The sequence below is a fragment of the Artemia sp. Qi Xiang Cuo genome, chromosome 5 (genome assembly GCF_049724085.1).
Source record: "Artemia sp. Qi Xiang Cuo chromosome 5, ASM4972408v1, whole genome shotgun sequence".
NCBI classification, from domain to species: Eukaryota; Metazoa; Arthropoda; class Branchiopoda; order Anostraca; family Artemiidae; genus Artemia; species Artemia sp. Qi Xiang Cuo.
In genome coordinates, this window is record NC_142798.1 from 77,637,998 (window position 1) to 77,644,264 (window position 6,267).

The following is a 6,267-nucleotide window of genomic DNA, read 5'->3' on the forward strand; positions in this document are numbered from 1 at the left end:
TGGGCTACAAAATGCAATCACCTCCGTCTCTCTGCGACCTCTAGGACCGGAAATCGCTTAACATTGTGGTGGGTCGCCTCTTTAAAGAGGCACAAGTGTGCCTTCTTGATTCAACTTGTAAATATGACAAGAAAACTTGTTAACTGAGACTAATTACACATATTTGTAGGATATTGCACTTCCAGCATGAAAATGTACTTACCAACACAAACATATTATGATTTTTTGAAAATTGCGGTAAATTCTAAATAAAACTAGATAAAATCGCACATTCCTCTGTTAGTTAACAAAAGTTTCAATCATTCCATTAAAAAACATACAAACTGTGGAATGATAAGGAATGACAATGTCATTGTTGTTTATTTCAACGTTTCTGGAGCATTCATTAGTTCCGTCTTATGAGTCATTGGATTTCATAGGTTATTCTTCTTCTTCTGGAAGATTTGGAAAACTTTTTTCTCTGTGGGACCTTTTCTGTTGGTCATTCACGAGTAGATGGCGAGAAAAGCTGAAAATACTGGAAAATTCCGAAATATCGTTTTCGATATCGATATTTACGTTTCGATATTCGATATCGATATTTCGTCCGATATATCGATATATCGATATCGATATCGAATATCGCCCAACACTAACCCTCAGTCGTTCTTGGGATACTGCTGAGATGCCTTATTGGGAATTAGCATTATCACAGTGCATTTTGATTTAATCTTAAGGCAACATTTAGTTTTTAAACATAATGGGAAAATGGGAGGGTGGGAGTGGAAGGGGGATTAGCTGCCCTCCAATTACTTCCGACTATTAAAAGGGCATCAGCCATTTCTATTTTCAATCGATTGAGTCCTTTTTGAAGTTCCCAAGACAACTCCTTCGGTACGAAGTGCCCTGGTCTAAACAACAACAACAACATAAAATAATACATTATACCCACATCGATCTTTACTGTAAAAATGTCAAGCCTTCCTATCACTTTCGACTATTAAAAAGGGCACTAGTCCTCTCGATTACCAATCAAATTTGCCCTTTTGGAAACGACAATGCTTTTTATAAACAACTTATATCCCCCAGGGCTTAAATTGCAACCCTTACCCTAAGGTCTGTTAGGGTGGTTGTCATCCTCTAAGACCGAATTTCCAGAACTTTCAACTACGTTGAACAAAATGGCTATCTCAAAATTTTGATTCGATGTGTTTGGGGAAATGGTGTGTATGAGAGGGGCGGTAGTCGCTCTCCAATCACTTTCAACTATTAGAAATTGCCCTAGCTCTTTCAATTTCATACCGAATTTCCAGAACTTTCAACTACGTTGAACAAAATTGCTATCTCAAAATTTTGACTGGATGTCTTTGGAGGAACTGTGGGCATGAGAGTGGGGTTAGTTACCCTCCAATAACTTTTGACTATTACAAAGGGCACTAGCCCTCTCAATTTCGAATTGAATGAACCCCTTTTGAAGTTTTACGACAATTCTATCTATAAAAACCTTATATCCCTCAGGGCAGAACTTACAACCTTTGCCCTTGGGACTCCGGGGGGTTTGTCATCCTTAAAAACATAATTTCCAGGACTTTCAACTACGTTGAACAAAGTGGTTATCTCTAAACTTTGATTGAATATTTTTGGGGAAATGGTGGGCGTAGGAGGGGGGTTAATTACTCTCACATTATGCCCACATCGTTCTTTACTTAAGCAGCGCTCGCGCGCTGCCTATGATTTCTGTTCGTTTTGGGTTTCATTTATTTATCGATACTGATTTGTGGTAGTTTCACGCTTGGTAAATTATTTGATTTTATTTTTGCTCATTTTTGGTTTAATGGAGTTCTTTACTTCTTTGACAAATTTATTTTGTGGAAAAAGTTTTTGTTAATTAATACAATCAGTTAGATTGGTTTCTGGTCATTACAATAGAGTATGGAATATTTTGACTTATGGCTGGTGGATCGAGTTGAAAATTCCAGGGTCTCCTTTTTTAGGGAGGGGGATGTAAGGGATGTTTAATGTTTGTTTTTGGGAGCGAGGCAAACTATTTTTTGCTGGTCCTCATAAAAGAGGACATGCTATAGTTCTATTTTTTTTTCCTGTCTTCCAGCAAGTTCAGGGGCTAATATTGAAATATACATATATTCTTCTTAATCATCTCTATTGTCAGGAATGTAGGATCGATTGCAGTTCTCAGGTTTTTTGTTTTCATGACTATAAAAGTGAGTATTTTACAGATATACTCAAATTTTTAAATAAGTTCTTGTTCGTGTGAAATAGTAGTGTCACATTTTAATCCAAATAGCACTTTCAAATTTGCTCTGGAAGGATTAAATTTCAGACATGGAGTTGGAATGTCAAATCAGTGAGGAAAATCTGCATTCTTTTCTTATACAAAATATAAAGTTTTTCATTTTCAGTATTGAGTATCAAATAATTATTGATTTTCTAAAATATATTGAAAAAATAAAGAGTTTTCAAAGGCTTTCAAAAAAAAAAAAAAAATGCTGTAACGCAAGTCATTGTGTACCTTTATAGCTGCCAACCTGGTGACTAAAATTTGTCAGAAAGGGCGTCCTGACAACACCTGGTCTGTTATTGTTTACCCCCTACTCGCGTCAACACTTCACTGGCAATCCTTACGCCCCAGAATCCCTTTGTGCTTCTTCTAAACCGACTTCAAATTTAGACACATGTTTATTTTCCTACCTGCATACGAATTCCATCCCTTCGACAAAATTTATTTCGAATTGCCATATGTTGCAATAGCTGAAAAATGACAAATTGTGAAAAATATTTGTATTAAACCTTTTGTTTGTGCAGGCATTTGTAGGTCTGCGCAATTTAAAATTTAAACTCAAGAGGAAAAACCTATTGGAATTTTAGTTTTAAGGGCATCAAGTCTAAGACGAGATTCCAGCTACGTTTTTAGTTATTCGCCATGTAAGTTCCGACATTAAGGTTTCAGTTTCTGAATCATTTCTATATATGTCATCAGATAAATCTAAATGTGAGCGGATTCCCCTCTTAGGTCTTTGCTCTGCAGCCCTCTGCCAAACATATTACCTCAGGAAATTTCTGAATTTGAGTTAAGGATGGACCTCCCCTACCAGGAGCGAATCCAGGGATGTTTTAGGGGCAAATATTCCCCAAAATATCTAAAACTTCAATAACTTCAGTGTCTGAGAGGGTAGAAAAATACTGATACCTACCAGACATTAATTCCGTATTCAGCCCTGTCGCCTAATCTGAGACAGCGAGCCCTACAGAGCTCACTGTCGAAATTGTCTATCTACCATATTTTCTTAGATACAAACAAGCGCCTATAGGCAAGGCCGTATCCATGGGGGGATGGGTGGAGGGGGGATACGGGATTTGATCCCTCCTGAAATGTTTGTCGACTCGTAAAAACGTAACAAATATGAAAATAAACAAATTTTTGATGTTTTTTTAGTTTTTTTTACCCCCCCCCCCCGAAATAAATCTATGTTTAGCACCCCCCTGGAAAAAAATCATGTATATGCCCTGTATAGAGGTAAAAACCATAGGCGTACGTACCTTCTTGTCTAGGGGGGGGGGGCAGTTGATTCTGTGATGAAGGGCGGGAGGAGTTAAGTTATATTGGCTGTTCACAAAACCTTACATTACCAGAAAGTTCTATCATACCTTTGAAATTCTTATTAATAAGTAATCACCAAAAATCATAAATAATCAATAAGATTCAGCATTAATCTTCTTGGATTAGAGCAAAAAATTTCCAAAACATTATAGATAATTACTTTTTGCTAGACTTTTATTCTGTCATTCCAGCTGTTTATTTCCAGCTTTTTCAACCACCCACCTTTTATCAAATGCTTTTTTAGCCATCTACCTTTTTTCAACCATCTGATTTTTCAGCCATATCTAGTGTAAATTAGAAATTCAAGAGGGGGAGCAGCTGCCCCCCTTTGCCCTTCCTTCCGTACGCCCATGGTAAAAATACATTTTGCAGGTTTCTTTATAGCCAAAACCTAGTAAGGACACGCTAAAATTGCAAAATCTAGTAGGTAGTCTAACTATGTCCTGCCGAAAACGGAGTTGCAAAGACGAGACAAAAAATATGTTTTAGAAAACTCGTTATCTTCGTTTAGCTCTCCCGTTTCAAAAATGAAACAAAATCGCTATTTTGCACTTCTCTTGAAAACTTGAAAAATAGAAACATGGGATTTTGGCAGAGAACAGTCGCGGTCCTTATGCTTAGGTCTAGCTAACAAACACTTAGGTCAATATTTAGGTCTAGCTAGTTCTTTCCAAAAAGTATTTTAAAGTGCAATAAATATAGATAGTTGGTAAATATAAATGTTTTGTTCACATTAACTTTTTTTAAAGCAAAAGTGGCTAAACGATAAATTGTCATTAAAACTGCCATAAAATAGTGATAAATGATTAAATTTTATATTGATAAATTATTTTATAAGTGATAAATGTTAAAAAATTTAGTGATAAATTTTAAAAGTGAAATTTTATAAGTGATAAATGATTAAATTTCGTATTTGGGCATGTATTATTCAAACATTGAAATATAATGTGAAACTTTAGCGTAAAGCCGGGGCTGAGTGTGAGGTTCGACAGCCCCTCACAAAAAGGATAACTTAGTTCTGTTAAAAAAACTAACTTTGCTCTTTACTTTTATTCGAAAAAAAAATTGTGATTCTCATTTAGTTTCAGATTCTTTTAAATAGCATAGTCAGGGGTGGTTCTAACTACGAGGCAGACTTTTCCCCCTTGGTCTCCTTCCATTTTCTGTTAAAATTAAATTTTTTAATCGTAAAAATTATTCAATTTTCGTAGATCATATTTTATGTTACAAATAATTGCAGAATTCTGCAGAAAGAAAGGAGCTATTACAGCACGTCACACCTTACTTCTATAAAACGAAGAAAAATCATCCACAACCCCACCCTCCAGGGGTGAATGTCCAGCATTTTTATTGGGGGCAAGAGGGGTCCATATCTGGATGGTCAAGGTGCATGGGATATAAGTAGTATGGTAATAGGCACCACTGAATATACATGCACTTTCACAAGCCTGAGGCATGGATATGTGTGTAGTTTAACCGGTACATTGGCTTACCAGGGCCAGTCACCTATTACTACGAACGATACATGCCTTAGCAGACGGGTTTTCTAATGTCACACACATTTTTTTGGGTGTCAGTCGGTTAGAGAAAGCTGACGGTTAGTCCATATGATGACTTGATTAGTCGGTTTTTAAAAAAAATTGGCAAGCTATAATGTACTCAAGAAAAAAACCTTATAAAATGTCCATACAGTGCATTCCAATTTTCATTATGTTTTAAGACATTGGTTATAGTACACTACATATTATTAACTTTGAAAACAATGGATTCGTCAATTTTCAATGTGAGTACACTTTTCATTCTTTTATTTCCCCCCCAAAAAAATTAAAGAAAACCTTTTACTAGTAAATTCAAATTTCAGGGGGGACATAGCCCCCCTCCCCTCCAGCAATACAAAATCTTAAGAATATGATGAGTATATTCGATAGAAACGGCAAAGCACGCTTTTTTCTATTCTGTAAATAAAATCTCTCCTCCACAGCTATGTTTACAAGTTTTAATTGTTTTGAAAAACAGTTCTTTATCATTCAGAAACAAGCTTTTTCAAAACATGCTTTATTTTTCTGGTTTGAATGAAAAGATTGCGTGTTACAAAGAGAGTGAAAGTTTTGTGAGTCAAATTTCACAGGCTCTTGCTATAAATAGGCTTAACGCATAGAAAAAACAAATAAAACCCACGGCTTAAAATACATTGAAATTTGTGGTATCTAAGCCACATGTTTTGGCCCGTGAACTTAACCTTGAAAAAAAACACATTGTTGTCATTAGGAGCTTAAAACCTCTTCGAAAGGGTTCTTTGATATGTTGAATTTGATGGTGTGATTCTCATTAAGATCGGTTGACTTTGTGGGAATCACTCGAATCACCCCTTTTTCAAAAATAAGACAAACTTTCCAAGGCTCACAGCTTTTGATGGGTAACATTAAACTTAACGAATTTAATATACATGAAATGAGCATTAAAGGCCAATTCTTTTAATGTACAAATTGTTTTCAAAATTTTCTTTTTTTGAGTGATTCGGTTACAATTGGGCCGAGTCACTCGTTTCTTACAGTTTGTTACCACGAATTGTTTGATTATTATATTAAATTGTTTTTGCTCGTTTTAGAAATGGCTGTTTACTTTTCTTTAAATTAAAACTTTCTTTGGACGACGTTTTTGTTACGTAT